Source organism: Aptenodytes patagonicus, chromosome W (assembly GCF_965638725.1).
Source record: "Aptenodytes patagonicus chromosome W, bAptPat1.pri.cur, whole genome shotgun sequence".
NCBI lineage: Eukaryota > Metazoa > Chordata > Aves > Sphenisciformes > Spheniscidae > Aptenodytes > Aptenodytes patagonicus.
In genome coordinates, this window is record NC_134981.1 from 34,787,450 (window position 1) to 34,804,520 (window position 17,071).

Sequence of the window (17,071 nt, forward strand, 5' to 3'; positions counted from 1 at the left end):
TAAGGGCATTGTCCAAATGCCTCTTAAACACTGACAGGCTTGGGGCATCGACCACCTCTCTAGGAAGCCTGTTCCAGTGTTTGACCACCCTCTCGGTAAAGAAATGCTTCCTAATGTCCAGTCCAAACCTCCCCTGGTGCAGCTTTGAACCATTCCCACGCATCCTATCACTGGATCCCAGGAAGAAGAGATCAGCCCCTCCCTCTCCACTTCCCCTCCTCAGGAAGCTGCAGAGAGCAATGAGGTCGCCCCTCAGCCTCCTTTTCTCCAAACTAGACAAGCCCAAAGTCCTTAGCCGCTCCTCATAGGACATGCCTTCCAGTCCTTTCACCAGCTTTGTTGCCCTCCTCTGGACGCATTCAAGGACCTGAACATCCTTCTTAAATTGTGGGACCCAGAACTGCACACAGTTCTCAAGGTGAGGCTGCGCCAACACTGAATACAGTGGGATAATCACCTCTCTTGACCAGCTGGTTCTACTGTGTTTGATGCACCCCAGGATGCGGTTTGCCCTCTTGACTGCCAGGGCACACTGCTGACTCATATTGAGCCTGCTGTCGGCCAGCACCCCCAGATCCCTTTCTGCAGGGCTGCTCTCCAGCCACTCCTCTCCCCATTTATATTTGTGCCTGGAGTTACTCCATCCCAGGTGCAGAATCCGGCATTAGTTAAATTTCATCCCATTAATCATTGCCCAATGCTCCAATCTATCTAGATCCCTCTGCAAGGCCTCTTGCCCCTCGAGAGAGTCAACAGCGCCTCCCAGTTTGGTATCATCAGCAAACTTGCTAATAGTGCATTCAACTCCTGCGTCCAGATCATTGATAAATATTGAACAGAACTGGCCCTAGAACTGAACCCCGAGGAACACTGCTGGTGACCGGTTGCCAGCCAGATATAGCCCCATTCACTACAACCCTTTGAGCCCTGCCCTTCAGCCAGTTCTTCACCCAGCGCACCGTGAACCCACTCATCCCACAGTTGGACAACTTGTCCAGAGGGATGCTGTGAGGGACAGTATCAAAAGCCTTACTAAAAAAAAAAAAAAAAAAAATCAAAAAAACCTACATTATCTCCTACAAACTTCAAGAATTTCCAAGACCTGCTTGTCACAGCAGTATGATATTCCCAGTTGATGTCTGGGAAGTTGAAATCTCCCATAAGGACAAGGGCTACCGATCCAGAGATTTCTTCTAATTGCCTATAGAATAACTCATCAGTGCTTACATCCTGGCTGGGCGATCGGTAGCAGACACCCACTACAACATCTTTGTTTTCCATCCCCCTAATCCTCACCCAGTGGCTCTCAACCACATCATCACTAGCTGCAAGGGCTGTACAATCAAACCTCTCCCTTACATATAGTGCGACACCTCCACCTCGCCTGCCCTGCCTATCCCTCCTGAACAGCCTGTAGCCCTCCATCCCAGCACTCCAATCGTGGGACTCATTCCACCAAGTCTCACTAATACCAATGATATCATAGTTCTGGGAGGTGACCAACTCTTCCAGTTCATCCTGTTTGTTTCTCATACTGCGTGCACTGGTGTCCAAGCATTTCAGATACGCTCCTGAGCCCTCCGTGCTCCCAGGAGCAGTGTAAATGTTCCCACTAGCATTGCCACCCTCAAGTGATGCCATACTAACCCTTGGCTTACCTACTGCAATCCTGTTGGTATCCCTTTCCCCCATCAAGTCTAGTTTAAAGATCTCTCGATCAGTCCCGCCAGCTTATGCTGGAATTATATTTCAACGGAATTATATTTAAGTGCTAAAAATAGCATTTGGTGAGTTTACTGTTCAGCTCTTGCATGCAACATAAAAAAAAAAAAGAATTTGCTGGTGTCCTGGTTTTGGCAGGGATAGAGTTAATTTCCTTCCTAGTAGCTGGTACAATGCTGTGTTTTGGATTTAGGAGGAGAACAATGTTGATAACACACCTATGTTTTAGTTGTTGCTAGGTAGTGCTTACACTAGTCAAGGACTTTTCAGCTTCCCATGCTCTACTGACTGAGAAGGCTGGAGGTGCACAAGAAGCTGGGAGGGGGCACAGCCAAACTGGCCAAAGAAACATTCCATACCATGTGACGTCATGCTCAGTACATAAACTGGGGAAAGCTGGCCGGGGGGGCTGCTGCTCAGGGACTGGCTGGGCATCGGTCGGCAGGTGGTGAGCAATTGCACTGTGCATCACTTGCTTTGTGTATTATTATTATTATTACATTATTATTAATGTTATTATTATTTTATTTCAATTATTAAACTGTTTTTATCTCAACCCACGAGTTTTTCTCACTTGTGCTCTTCCAATTCTCTCCCCCATCCCACCGGGGGCTGGGGGGAGGAGTGAGCGAGCGGCTGTGTGGTACTCAGTTGCCGACTGAGGTTAAACCACAACAGCTGGATTAGTTTAAATATAAGGCAGTCTCTTTTTCTGAGGAGAAATAAAGTCTGGCAAATTTTCTCATAAAAGCTTTTAATCAACAACCCACCTCCCGCCCAGACCTTGTCAGTGTAGCTACTGGTCAGGGGCTGCCTCTGAGCATGGGATCTGGTATAATTGCACTAATTATACTTGCCTAAAGCCAGGTTTAGACTTAGGTAGGGGGGAGCAAACCTCAAACTACTACAGTGAATTAAGTTTGAATTAAACTGTGCTTGATTAAAGCACAGATTTACCAGGAAGACAAGAAAGGTGTAAATTCTCTTTTCTGTAACAACCCAAAGTTGCTTAATATGGTAAAATATGATCTCAAGGGTAATGTAGTAGCTGGTACTCAGTAGAGATACAAATTCCATTAGCAGCTTTTGACTGAGTGTGTAAGTGTGAATAACTTAAATTCATTTTCTGTATTTCAGATTTTTCTGTCTATGGAATAAAGGGAATGATTACCTCTCCAACACTAATAGATTTTGATACTTTTTTTTTCTTCAGATAAATAGAAGTTGCTGTGGAAAAATCATTAAGAATTATTACCACAATCTGATCTCAAATTCATCATGAAATGCAAAGAATTCATTGTCTGTTGTACTAAAGGTTATGCAGAACTGAACAACCCTTCAGATATCATGATGTCGAAATTCTAACCAGATTTTTTTCTGAAGCTAGGCAGAAGGCATGCTTCAAATGATTATTAGTGTTTGTTCACAAGGAAACCTAAAAAAACCAGAAGAATAAATATTGTTTACCATTGCTACATTTAAAATTTGTCCCTGTCTATGACAAATGAAGTCTTTAAAAATTATGTGTAGCCACGTACAGCATTTTCATTATTTCTTACTTCTTATTCTCACACCCTGGTTTTCTTTCCTGAGTATCTTTTGAGCTCAGCAACTGCAATGCAGTTGTTATCATTCTATGAAAACTTTGCTATGACTGGATATAATGCAGATGGATTTGCTTAAGACATTATCATTTTAGATCTACTGTACAATCTTGAAAGCATTATAAGATAAAATGTAACTGGGATCACTTCTAAAAAGTTGCCAGTGGAATCAGATGTCCGTCATTGCTGGCTAAGACCATTGCTGGGTGCATTTAGAATGTGATTTCATATTACTTTAATCCCAACATAAATGCAGGTTGCTACTGAAGGAGGTGATTTACATCATCCACATAATCCTCATCAGCACATTCACAGCACACATGAACATTTGTTCGGTCACTTGATGAATCAGAACAGGAAACTGATCCAGCTGAAAAGTAATCTTTTAAGCTATTTGTTTATTTTGTTGTTTTCAGCTTGTCCTGGTTTTGGCTAGGATAGAGTTAATTTTCGTCCTAGTAGCTGGCATAGTGCTGTGTTTTGGATTTAGCATGAGAATAATGTGATAACACACTGATGTTTTAATTGTTGCTAAGCAGTGTTTATACTAAGTCAAGGACTTTTCAGCTTCCCATACTCTGCAAGCGAGGAGGTGCACAAGAAGCTGGGAGGGAGCATAGCCAGGACAGCTGACCCAGGCATACATATATTTATATCAAAGAAAAACACTGCTTAAAAGCTAAACTGATTTAATGATCCTATACACTAAAAGCAATTTTCAGTTTAACAGGGTAATTAATTTAGTTGTATCTCAGCCTGAGAAGCAGCCTGTTACATGCAGGCATTAGTACTAACGAGTGAAAGAAACTTTCACTGCTTTCTACCAATTCCTACTGAAAAAGGGAAATTGATAATTCCAGAAAGGGAGTGAATTTCAGGGTGCTCTCATAAACTATATAACACTGGAATAAAATATTTGCAAAGATTTAATTTTGACAATGGTAAAACAGCAGATGATACTGGTGTCTCATGAAAGCTAAAACTTCACCAAATAGAAATTACTGTGCAGAGCTGTTCAGAACATTTGAATGACAGCAGCACTGAAAAAAACCAAACCCCTTTAAATCCCTTCTGAAGGATATACAAGATATTTTTACACTTCTTAGGAAATTTTATTTTTATATCCATATTAAGCACTGACAAGGCATTGCCTCTCATAGGACAGGAAAATCAGGACTAAGCACACAGAGACACACTCAGTCACAAGGTAGCAAATTACCGAGGGTAATCTCCTTTTCCCAGAAAGTGTAAGATTTTTAAAAAATACAGCCAGGAGTGTAATAAGAGAGGACTGGAAAGAACCTTCCAGATCTTCAAGTCCCACCACCAACTGCTGTAAGCTTCATATCATACCGCTGTACTTCATCTTTGGGTTAGTTGGTGTTTTTCTCCAATACTTTTCTTAGGAAGCTCTTCCAGTAATCTCCCTGGTGGAACAGCTACAACCTTTTAATTTTCACCCTAAATTTCTTAACGGCCAATTCATACCTACTTTTTTACATACATCTTCTAGGCTATATAAGGCTGTTGTAATCTTTTATTTCCTCACTGATGACCTATCAAGAAAAAACATTTCTCAGCATTTGTTTTGCTGAACTGAGTAAGCAAAGCTCTTTCTGTCTTCCCATAAGACAGGCTTTATCCATTTTGATCATCCTAGTATTACTTTGTGTCTATTCTAGCCCAAATTTCTTTCTTGAAAATGGGTGATTACAACTATCTATATGTACTGGTTTTGGCTGGGATAGAGTTAAATTTCTTTATAGTAGCTAGTATGGGGCTATGTTTTGGATTTGTGCTGAAAACAGTGTTGATAACACAGGGATGTTTTAGTTACTGCTGAGCAGTGCTTACACAGTGCCAAGGCCTTTTCTGCTCCTCACGCTGCCCTGCCAGCGAGTAGGTTGGAGGTGCACAAAAAGTTGGGAGGGGACACAGCTGGGACAGCTGACCCCAACTGACCAAAGGGATATTCCATACCATATGACGTCATGCTCAGCAATAAAACTGGGGGCGGAGGTTGGCGGGGGGGCCACTGCTCAGGGACTGGCTGGGCATGGGTCGGTCGGTGGTGAGCAATTTTTTTCATTTGCATTGCTTGTCTTCCTTGAGTTTTATTTTCCTCTCTCTCTGTTATTTTTTTTTCTCTTTTCCTTACAATTTTTTTAATTATTATTATATCTTTTTAATTATTAAACTGTTTTTTATCTCAACCCATGAGTTTCCTTCTCACTTTTACCCTTCCGATTCTCCCCCCCATCCAACCGGGGGGAAGTGAGCGAGCAGCTGTGTGGTGCTTAGTTGTCAGCCGGGGTTAAACCACGACACTGTATTATTTCAAATAAAGAATTATCAGAGCATTGATATTCCCCTGTATGTACTGGAAATACACCCACAGTCCAGGTCACAATTTGCCTTTTCAGGGCTACATCACACTGCCAACGCACAGACACCCTGTAACTAATTAGTATACTCCAATACTTCTCCTCTTTATTGCTTCCATTTGATGAGTCCTCAGCTAATAGCAGAAATTCTTGTTAGCAGTCTCCAAGTGCATAACCTTGCACATTATTCACCTGAATCTCATTTGTTTTCCTTTTCTCTAATACCCAAGGTCATCCAGTTCTTTCTTAATATTCTTTGCAAGTTCTAATTCAGCTTCAATTTAAACAGTTTTTATTCTTGCTCTACATTCTAAGAAATAACTTTATTTGCTGATCAGTATTTTTTAATTCCTTTCTGTTCTTTTCTATTCCTTGTAGGTGTTCATATATTACTAAAATCCTTCTTTGAGTAACTATCCATTTAGATCTGGCATTATTTCTGAAAGTCTTTTCCTTGCTTGGATGTAAATTCTTGGTATTTTAAATAAATTTAACTTCAACTCCAGATATCCTCTCCATTCAAATTCCTGACCGTTTAGACTGGCTGAGTCATCACTGCAGTTTCTTTAGCTTATCTAAGCTCACTCTTCAAGTCAAGCACTTTACTTGAAGACATACTTTTGTTTATCTTTCCATTTAATCTAAACTGAATCAACTTAATCAAAAGCCCTGATCAAAATTTACGACTGGCTTATCTGTAATGTCCTTATTATTTACCCAAACTAAATATAAAATAGTACAAAACCTTCTTCAAAGTGTTGTTAATGTATTTTTACATGTCTGCTTAGTGTAAAACACTTAAGCTGGTCCTTAAAGATCCCTGAAATTCCCTTTCCCATGTGAGTACTACAATTCTTTGGGCACAGGCATGTTCTCTTCCATCCCTTATAGTCCCACAGATCATCAATTCTTTGAAGCTGTGCCACCGTGGAGCAAAAGAAAAAGTACTTTTATCTTTAGCTGGGTAACTAGTATGTTCTCCCAGGTTATGGGAAAAATGGGATGAATAAGCAAGTTGTGGAGAGAAGTGACCTTAGGTCTCTTTTCTGTATGAGTACTTTCACTTCTAGGAACTAGTTCCCAACAGGTGATAAACAGAACACAAACTAATAAACTTCACTGACCTTACTCATTTGCAGAACGTGTCTTCTTAATGGCATTTTCTTTTCCCTATCTCAAGATAGCAGGATTCCTTGATCTGGAGCAGGATTCTGAAGCACGGAAATGATCCCTGTGTTTAACAGTTCTGGATTCCATTCCAGGGAACAAGTGACCACAAGCTAAGAAAATGGTATTAAGAATTACGTTATTAGATCTAGTCTTAAGTGACTTAAAAAATGTTTACCCTAGCTCTAACACAGCCTATGACCATACACAGAAATTTTAGACTGATCTGATTGTTTTTCGAAGAGAAGCAAAGGGAAAGCAAATGATTTGTTAAATGATGGATTTTATGTATAGGCTTTAGATTTCTTATAGGTGTATGACAAGCTTCACAAATCAGATTTGGAATCTTAACTGCAAATATAAACCATTATCTTCAAGGGAAAGGGGAAGAAATGTAATTTTCTTACAATTTACTTTGTAATAGGAAAAGTTCTCCAATGATAAGTCAAATTGAAAATCAGGGTATATTTTTGAAAGGACAATAAAATGCAAGATGATGATAATCTCCACGCAGTGAAATGTTATACTTTATGATTACTGTAATGCCTAGTGTCACCAAAGATTTTTCCAACAATGAATCCTATAGTGAAGAGTGAAACAGGGCAGTGTTGCTCATTGGGCTTCTCCTAATACAATGCTGTTCAAGTATGCAAGCTGTTTAGAAAAAAAAAAGTAAGGGCAACAATAAATTTCCTCCTATGCTCAAGGAGGTATCAAGTATCAAGTCCTGGAAGTTCTGCCCAACAGCTTCTATTTCTTCATTAATTTCCCCTAATGCTCCCTCTCTGGCCATTTTCTAAGATACTTTCCTCCAGCACAATGATCAAATAATAGACATGCAGGTCTTGGAGATGACCCCAGCTGATAGGGACAGCCTAATGGGTCAAAGGACCAGGGATTACAGAACTGGGTTAATGCCTAGGCTAGTCATTAGTGCACTATTGAATATCTGGAGAAAATGTATTTTCTTCTATTCGAGAAGATGTATTTTGGTAAGGAAAGGAACTCCACAGGAGCGAAAGTCGGGTCATCCGTTTTCCCAGGCAGCAAAGGATTATTTTTTCCAGCTTCATCAACACTATTGGCAAGGAGAATGATGCGTCCCTGTTGTGGCTATTGGAATACACCACCATTTGTTAGAAGCGTTCATAGAGCACCTGTGAACTGGATATACTATCCATGTGCCATGGACATGAAAACAATATGTGCCACTATCTATGCACAAATCACTACACCACTGCAGTGTGTTTCAGTGTTCACAAATGCACTGCATACAGCCTTCAATATAGCCTTCCTGCTATCCCCCCTGTTTAGGGGTCTGGCTGACAGAATCCCTTGGGAGGCAGTCCTGAAGGGCAAAGGAGTCCAGGAAGGCTGGACATTCTTCAAAAAGGAAATCTTAAAGGCGCAGGAGCAGGTTGTCCCCATGTGCCGAAAGACAAGCCGGCAGGGAAGAAGACCGACCTGGCTGAACAGAGAGCTTTGGCTGGAACTCAGGAGAAAAAAAAGAGAGTTTATGACCTTTGGAAGAAGGGGCAGGCAACTCAGGAGGACTACAAGGATGTCGTGAGGTTATGCAGGGAGGAAATTAGAAGGGCCAAAGCCCAACTAGAACTTAATCTGGCTACTGCCGTAAAAGACAATAAAAAATGTATCTATAAAAACATTAACAACAAAAGTAGGGCTAAGAAGAATCTCCATCCTTTATCGGATGCGGGGGGAAACATAATGACAAAGGCTGAGGAAAAGGCTGAGGTACTTGATGCCTTCTTTGCCTCAGTCTTTAATAGTAAGACCAGTTGTTCTTGGGGTACCCAGCCCCCTGAGCTGGAAGACAGGGACGGGGAGCAGAATGAAGCCCCCATAATCCAAGGGGAAATGGTTAGCAACCCGCTACATCACTTAGACACACACAAGCCTATGGGGCCAGATGGGATCCACCCAAGGGTACTGAGGGAGCTGGCAGAAGTGCTCACCAAGCCACTTTCAACCATTTATCAGCAGTCCTGGCTAACCGGGGAGGTCCCAGTTGACTGGAGGTTAGCAAACATGACGCCCATCTACAAGAAGGGCCGGAAGGAGGATCCGGGATACTAGAGGCCTGTCAGCCTGACCTCGGTGCCGGGGAAGGTTGTGGAGCAGATCATCTTGAGTGCCATCACGCGGCATGTACAGGACACCCAGGTGATCAGGCCCAGTCAGCATGGGTTTAGGAAAGGCAGGTCCTGCTTGACTAACCTGATCTCCTTCTATGACAAGATGACCTGCTCAGTGGATGAGGGAAAGGCTGTGGATGTTGTTTACGTGGACTTTAGTAAAGCCTTTGACACCGTTTCCCACAGCATTCTCCTGGAGAAACTGCCTGCTCAGGTTGTAGCGAAGTGGGTATTGGTCTCTTTTCCCAAGTAACAAGTGATAGGACGAGAGGAAACAGCTTCAAGTTGCGCCAGGGGAGGTTTAGATTGGATATTAGGAAAAATTTCTTCACCGAAAGGGTTGTCAGCATTGGAACAGGCTGCCCAGGGAAGTGGTTGAGTCACCATCCCTGCTGGTATTTAAAAGAGGTGTAGATGTGGTGCTTAGGGACATGGATTAGTGGTGGACTTGGCAGTGTTAGGTTAACGGTTGGACTCGATGATCTTAAGAGTCTTTTCCAACCTAAATGATTCTATGATTCTATGATCCTTGTCTCAGGACAGTAGGTCAAAAATACTTTCTGCTTTCTGATTTACTGTGTGTCAGTTTGGCACTGATCCTTGGACTGCTCACTATAGACTCAAGGGGGTATCCCAGTGAAAAGCATTTCATATATATTCTGCTTGGGAATTAACTTCTGCACCAGGCTGTCGTGTATCCCAAAGCCACAGCACAAGCAATATCCGTTAACCTTCTTAGTGACCACTTTACCCTCTCTAACCTTGCACAGGCCAACTGCCCTGTCCTCGTCCTGTGATAGACAAACACTATCTGTAAGACAATAAACATAGCTAACCACACAGCTGAATGGCACATTCCCCCTGCTCAATAAAATAAAATATGCTGAACAAAATTCTCAAAATATAATGTTATAGCCAGTAGCAAGGTTTTATTTTTTCTCATTCTATTTGCTGTTTCTGTGACGTAAGCCATATGGCGCTTTTCATTTCTTTCCCCCAGTGCCATCTTCACTGCTATTTCTCCTTAAGCATGGGATGCCATTAAATCCCAATAGTCCAACCCTACATCTTCCTTAAGAGGAAGCAAATGAGATGACAAAATTTTAAAAGAGTAAAAGCTCTCTGCTCTAATAGTTTCAATATTCTTTTATGTCAGAAGGTGAAGCCCTAAATTAGCAGCTAGTCATTTTAACCTGTCTTTTATTTACTCCATTCATTTCCCTATTTTGCTTGTTTCTATGTGCCTTTACCAATTAAGTCTGCTAGAAAATGCCTTATAACCTGCAACTATTTATCACTGATAAATAGTGCTTTTTCTAAATAGTCCTTTCAGTTGAAATTTGAGCATACTGTACCATACTTTTGGTACATACAATTTTGAAATTATTTCAAAATAACAGTCTCTCTTCTACATAAAATTACTGTACAATTATGGCAGAGCAAAACAGAATTTAATTATTGTGAGCATCCTACTTGTGAACATCTTTATGCAGACCTTCTTTACTGAGTCTACATAAAGCAAGAAAAAGGAGCAATTAGCACATCTCACCAAATGTAATAATCACTAAAAAGACCCTAATAATCCTCTTCTCAAAAATAAAAACAACAGCTTTTCTAACCATGGAGTAGGAAAATAGTAAGACAGGAACATTTTTTTTTTTTTTAAAAAAAACACATCCATTTATAGTGTTTAAGCACAAAACTGACAAGCATAAAGTCTTTTAGTTAGCTGTAATTATTGAAAAACATAAGGTTTTCTGAATGAATGCTGTTATATTGTTATTTAAAATATTTGTATCATGCTATTGTTTGAAAGCACTTCACATGAATAGGACTCTAGATAGCAGGAACTGAATAAACCTATACTCTCTCCCAAAGACTAAATAATTCTACTGTTACAAGGCAGTCTGTTAGAATAACAGGGTAGCAAAGAAAAAAAATGAACAAAAAAATCAGGTAAATGAGAGCACTGAAAAAAAAAGGTGATAGTGCACTCCTGCATCCACGAGAGTCCAAATCTTACAGTGAGTCCTATATCATCCAAAATAGCTACCTGATAACAAAAACTTGTCTTGACCTATAGGGAATGTACATTGAAATGCAAGAAAAATCACAGAAATTAGATATCATAAATGCAGGAGAAACAGTTAAACAGAGGTTTCAGTGTTTCAAACCACCTCCACAGGCCAAAAAGTGGGCATACTCTAAACTTTTTTCCTCAGCAATCTTTCAGCCTTTCTTATATTCACACTGCTCTAATAACTCAAGTCCCTTCCCTGTGTTTGAAGTGGAGCAACTATTATTAGCAGATTGTCAATTACGAGCATGTGTTAGCTCCTGATCAAGTCAGAGAATCATCAAAAAAGGCCAAAATATTGAGGTGGAAACACAGTCCATCTGGTTTACCAGCTTATTCAGTACCGAAGTATAAACGCTCACCAGTGATGGGCCCATGATGCTGGTCTCTACTCTCTGTTGCCCACAGTCTTCAGAGCAGTATGCCTGGATTTTCTCCCACGCTGCCCTGCTAGATTTGCAGCAATTCCCTACAAAAGTTCACAAGGTTACTTCATTTATTTTTCTCCATATTTCATTTAAAGCTGCTTCTTTGCTTTTGCTGCCTATTAAAAAATAGTCAGGGGCTACTGGTGAGCTGATACCCTGCCCAGTATGTGATTGCTTGCCGGTGCTTGTCAGTCCCTCTGATGTCCCTGGCCCTGCTCTTTGTAAACTCTCTGGGCCGCAGGGGCGGTTGGGCGCCGCGCTAGCGGAGCGCTTTCCGCAGCCGTTTGTCTCCCGTCTCTTCCCGTTCGCAGGAGCAGCTGCTGCTGCGCAACCCCTTCACCGCCCGCCCGCTCGCCCCAGTGGCGTCGCCTCCTCCTCTCAGCCTCGCACAGCGTGGCCCGGTAAGCGGAGCGGGAGGAGGCGCTGCCGCCGACCGTTGAGCCGAGCTGGGCCCCGGGCGTGGGGGCCGTCGGGCAGCGGGGCGTTGGGGACGCGGAGTGAGCTCCGAGGTGCGGACACCTGCCTGGAGCTGGGGGGTCGGCGGGGCTGCCCGCCCCGGGGTGAGCCCAGCGTCTTCCTGAGGGGGTGCCGAAGCGCGGCGGCGAGACCCCCGACTTCTCCTCAGAGTTAACTTAGCGGTGCCGCCGTCGCCGGCTGTCAGCACCCGAAACGCCCCGGGAGCCGATCGGCGTGCGGGGCAGCGCGGGGCTGGCAGCCCAGCCCTCCCTGCGCCGCTCTGGGGGCGGCTGCCGGACCCGCCGCGGCCCCCTCCTGCCTAGCCGGAGGCGCGGCCAGGAGGCGGTCGGTGCCCGGCCGCGGAGCAGGCTCGCCTCAGGCGCCGCTGCCCTGCGGCGGGGGCCTTGGGGGGCGCAGGAGGTGTCCGGGAACCGGCGGGGCCGGACGGAGGCACGTGCTGCGGCTGTGCTGCCTGGTGACTTGTGGTCAGGAGCTCGTGTTACGCTGGGACGTGGGCACCGTATTCCTGCTTGTTTAGTCCTTTATTTTGTGCAACAGATAATGTTTGTACATGCAAGAGCATGAAACAGGCAGTACTGGTCTGTGGGATGTCATGCAAGAAAGAGCTTATGTGCTGATCCATGGTTTTCCATTGACCTGTTATGTCTGTTCCCTGTCAAAGCAATTTAAACACTCCACATTCTCTTGCTGTATCTTGTAGACCTGTTGACTTCAGCAGCATGCAGTAGGATTTTTTAGCAAGTTAAGTAATATGTTGCAAGTAACACCTTCTTTCCCATTTTTATGTTATCTGCCTTTTAATTACATGGGCTACTCTTTGCTACAAGAGAAAGAGTATCACACACTGGCCACCCTCTCATCAACCAGTGGACCGTGATATGGAAGCTGATCACACAACAATAGCTGAACTGGTAGAACAGTTCATAATCGAGCAGGAGCTGGCACAGGAGCACATGGCACGGCACTTCACGCATCTTGCTGCTTTGCTTTGTCACAAAAATTTTGCAACTGGCCCATGCCGACCAAAGAGAGAGGCTAGAACGCAAAGTATAGAATTACAAGAGTAATTCTTTTTTTCATGCGCATGAGGTGTCCCATTCAAATTGGGGCACCCCGAATGCGTTTTTACACATGGTTCTTATACCTTTCAAGCGTTCAGGTAAATCAACGTGATTTGCCCAATCACTACTTAACACACATATACTACTGTTTTGCAAAGTAACTATAATTCTATGGCATCATCATCCATCTGCTTCTTTCTTGATCTAAACGTCCCTGGAGTCAGTCTTGCTACAGTTACTTATCTATGATGCCAGATAATGGGAGGGTTTCACAGAGGTGTTAGAGGGGCTAGGATGCTGGCGTTATCTCGGTAGTCCAGGGGTATGCTTTATTCTTCAGGGTGGGGGCTGTCCTCCTTGCAATGAGCTGGGGTCCTTTAGTCATGCTTACTTAAGCATGACTATGCAGTATGCAATGTAAACTATATAAATATATCTTAAGAAAGTTCATACAATTTCATACTATAAAGACTAATTGGTACAATAGTTAGGGAATGAGGTTTTCCTAACAGCTTCTCTGGCAGCCTGGAGGCAGTTCTTTAAACTTTCTTTTCTGTCTCCCCATCTAAGTGCTACTTTATTGAGAAATGCTGGTTAAGTATGCTTTTAAAAAGTGTCTCTTTAAGCAGAAATACTTTAGACATCAGAAGCTAGCAGCAAGTTTTTACGTGTACCTGAATATCTTCCATGATTGTTTCTCTGTCCAGCAGCGTTAGTTCCTCCCTTTCTGGGAGCAGGAACTTCTGGTATGGACACTTGTTGGCTAGGATAGCTTATCTAGCTTCTCTCTGTCATCCTCCTTCAAAGCTGCTACTCATCTACTATTTTTTCAAGACTCCCAGTAACTAATGTTCAAGTTTCTGTGCTTTAATTTCTCGCTGCAACCTAATTATTATTATAATCTTCATGGCTGCAGTGTCCTGAAGGGGTCACAGGTGACTTTTGAACAAAAAGGCATTGAAAACTGCTTGTCCTGCTATACTCATTTTCATATGAGTGTTTTTCAGTTTTAGGGCCAGTGCTCTTTCATGTTTTTATAAATGATCTGGACGCAGGAATTGAATGTACATTAAGTAAGTTTGCTGATGATACTAAACTAGGAGGAGCTGTGGACTCCCTTGAGGGTAGAGAGGCCTTACAGAGAGATCTGGATAGACTAGAGAGCTGGGCAATCGCCAACCGTATGAAATTTAACAAGAGCAAGTGCCGGATTCTGCACCTGGGACGGGGTAATCCTGGTTATACATACAAATTGGGGGACGAGAGGCTGGAGAGCAGCCCCACAGAAAGAGATCTGGGGGGTTGGGTTGATGGCAAGTTGAATATGAGTCAACAGTGTGCCCTGGCAGCCAAAAGGGCCAACCAGGTCCTGGGGTACATCAAGCACAGCATAGCTAGCCGGTCGAGGGAGGCGATTGTCCCCCTCTACACTGCACTGGTGCGACCCCACCTCGAGTACTGTGTGCAGTTTTGGGCGCCTCAGTATAAGAAGAACATCAAACTATTAGAGTGTGTCCAGAGGAGGGCGACCAAGATGGTGATAGGTCTCGAGGGCAAGACTTATGAAGCGCGGCTGAGGTCACTTGGTTTGTTCAGCTTGGAGAAGAGAAGGCTGAGGGGTGACCTCATCACAGTCTACAACTTCCTCAAGGGGGGCAGCGGAGGGGGAGGTGCTGATCTCCTCTCTCTGGTGACCAGTGATAGGACACGTGGAAACGGAATGAAGCTGCGTCAGGGGAAGTTCAGATTGGACATTAGGAAAAGGTTCTTCACTGAGAGGGTGGTCGGTCGCTGGAACAGGCTCCCCAGGGAAGTGATCACGGCACCAAGCCTGTCAGAGTTCAAGGAGCATCTGGATGATGCTCTTAGTCATATGGTTTAGTTTTAGGTAGTCCTGCAAGGAGCAGGGAGTTGGACTCGATGATCCTTATGGGTCCCTTCCAACTTGAGATATTCTATGATTCTATGATATTTTCATGCATTTGGGGATGATGGGCAAGCTAATTGAAGAGAAATTCTAGACCAGGTTTTCAACAGAAACAGGTTTTTGTGTTTAGTTCTTCACTTTGAACATTTGAGAAATTTTTCTTGGTGTTTACTTCATGTTTTCTAGCAATCTTTATGAGAAGAAATGGCCAAAGCTTAATACATTATACTGTTTGGATTGTATAAGAAACTTAGACTTCCTACTAGTGAGAGGATGCCTGAAGGGAAAGTGTCCCATTCAAGAAGTGATGAATAAACAGGAAGCTGATCAGCTCTGTACCATTTCTCTGGTTGCTATGTCTGCTGCTTGATCCTTCACCTAATTTTTGGTGTTTTCTTTGTGAATGGTTCCACTAGCTTTCTGTGGTGTTGCTCATAGGTTTTCCAGACAGAGTGGGAGGAGGGAAAAAATACAATTCTTGTTTCCTCTTCCCTTAACATATTGATGAGCATGTACGAAACTGAAAATCTTAAGGACCTCATGCTAAAATTAGAGAGTTGTTATTTAATCTTCCAGTGTTTCCTGTCCTTATAAATGTAAGAAGCAACATTTTCAAATGGATCTAGTGAATTTTGTGTTAGTTTCCACCCTAGGTAAGGTATTCTCCATTCTTTTTTTCTCTTGAAAATTTATATAATCTGTCTAGTCTACTCAGTGCTGTTAAAACTTAATTTTGAGTTCTGCATCCAGATTTGAACACTGCAAGAATAGTTGACCCATTTGAAAGAGTTAACAAAATAGTAGTGACAGCTGGAGATCAAGGAATCATAGAATCATTAAGGTTGGAAAAGACCTCTAAGATCATCAAGTCCAACCATCAACCCAACACCACCATGCCCACTAAACCATGTCCCTAAGTGCCGCATCTACATGTCTTTTAAATACTTCCAGGGATGGGGACTCAACCACTTCCCTGGGCAGCCTGTTCCAATGTTTAACCACTCTTTCGGTAAAGAAATTTTTCCTCATGTCCAATCTAAACCTCCCCTGGCGCAACTTGAGGCCATTTCCTCTCATCCTATCGCTAGTTACTTGGGAGAAGAGACCGACACCCACCTCGCTACAACCTCCTTTCAGGTAGTTGTAGAGCGCGATAAGGTCTCCCCTGAGCCTCCTCTTCTCCAGGCTAAACAACCCCAGTTCCCTCAGCCGCTCCTCATAAGACTTGTTCTCCAGACCCTTCACCAGCTTCGTTGCCCTTCTCTGGACACACTCCAGCACCTCGACGTCCTTCTTGTAGTGAGGGGCCCAAAACTGAACACAGTATTCGAGGTGCGGCCTCACCAGGGCCGAGTACAGGGGCACGATCACTTCCCTACTCCTGCTGGCCGCACTATTTCTGATACAGGCCAGGATGCCATTGGCCTTCTTGGCCGCCTGGGCACACTGCCAGCTCATGTTCAGCCGGCTGTCGACCAGCACCCCCAGGTCCTTTTCCGCCAGGCAGCTTTCCAGCCACTCTTCCCCAAGCCTGTAGCGCTGCATGGGGTTGTTGTGACCCAAGTGCAGGACCCGGCACTTGGCCTTGTTGAATCTCATAATAAGGAAGTATGATCTGTCAGGAAAGAGTAAAAGAACTGGATTTATTTAGCTCAAAGACAAGTTTGAAGGGGAGCTAATATGTAAGTGTTTAAAGTTGTAAAATGTTCTTGCACGGAAGAAAAGGAGATGTTTTGTTTTCTCTATTCACAGCGCATAAGGGAAATTGCAAGAAAATTCAGGTTAGATGTTAGGGGAAAAGTTGTAATAATAGAAGATAAGATGGTAATGCGATAGTTTGGGAAGGCTGTGAAATCTCCATCAATGGTCTGTAAGAGAAGGTTAGACAAATTGTTTTCAAGAAAGGGGACTGAGTATCTGTCTTGGGAAGGAAGTCTTAGGACCCTCTGCTCCTGGCTTTTCTGGGACTGAATCATAGAAAAACATTTGAAGGACATAAGACTCACAGAGGAGCATAGGCTTTTTAACACTCAGATATGTCTACATGCTATTTTGGAGGCAAACGAGC

At 43.3% G+C, this 17,071-nt stretch overlaps 1 protein-coding gene across 1 annotated transcript in view; it reads left to right on the forward strand.

Annotated features, from left to right (window-relative positions):
- The first annotated feature begins 11,895 nt into the window (after window positions 1-11,895).
- LOC143172019 (E3 ubiquitin-protein ligase RNF180-like) overlaps window positions 11,896-17,071 on the forward strand; it is a 95,577-nt gene continuing 90,401 nt past the window's right edge. Inside the window, exon 1 of the mRNA XM_076361234.1 lies at window positions 11,896-11,939. The gene's annotated coding sequence lies outside the window, so the exon portion shown is untranslated. The remainder of the gene's footprint in view (window positions 11,940-17,071) is intronic.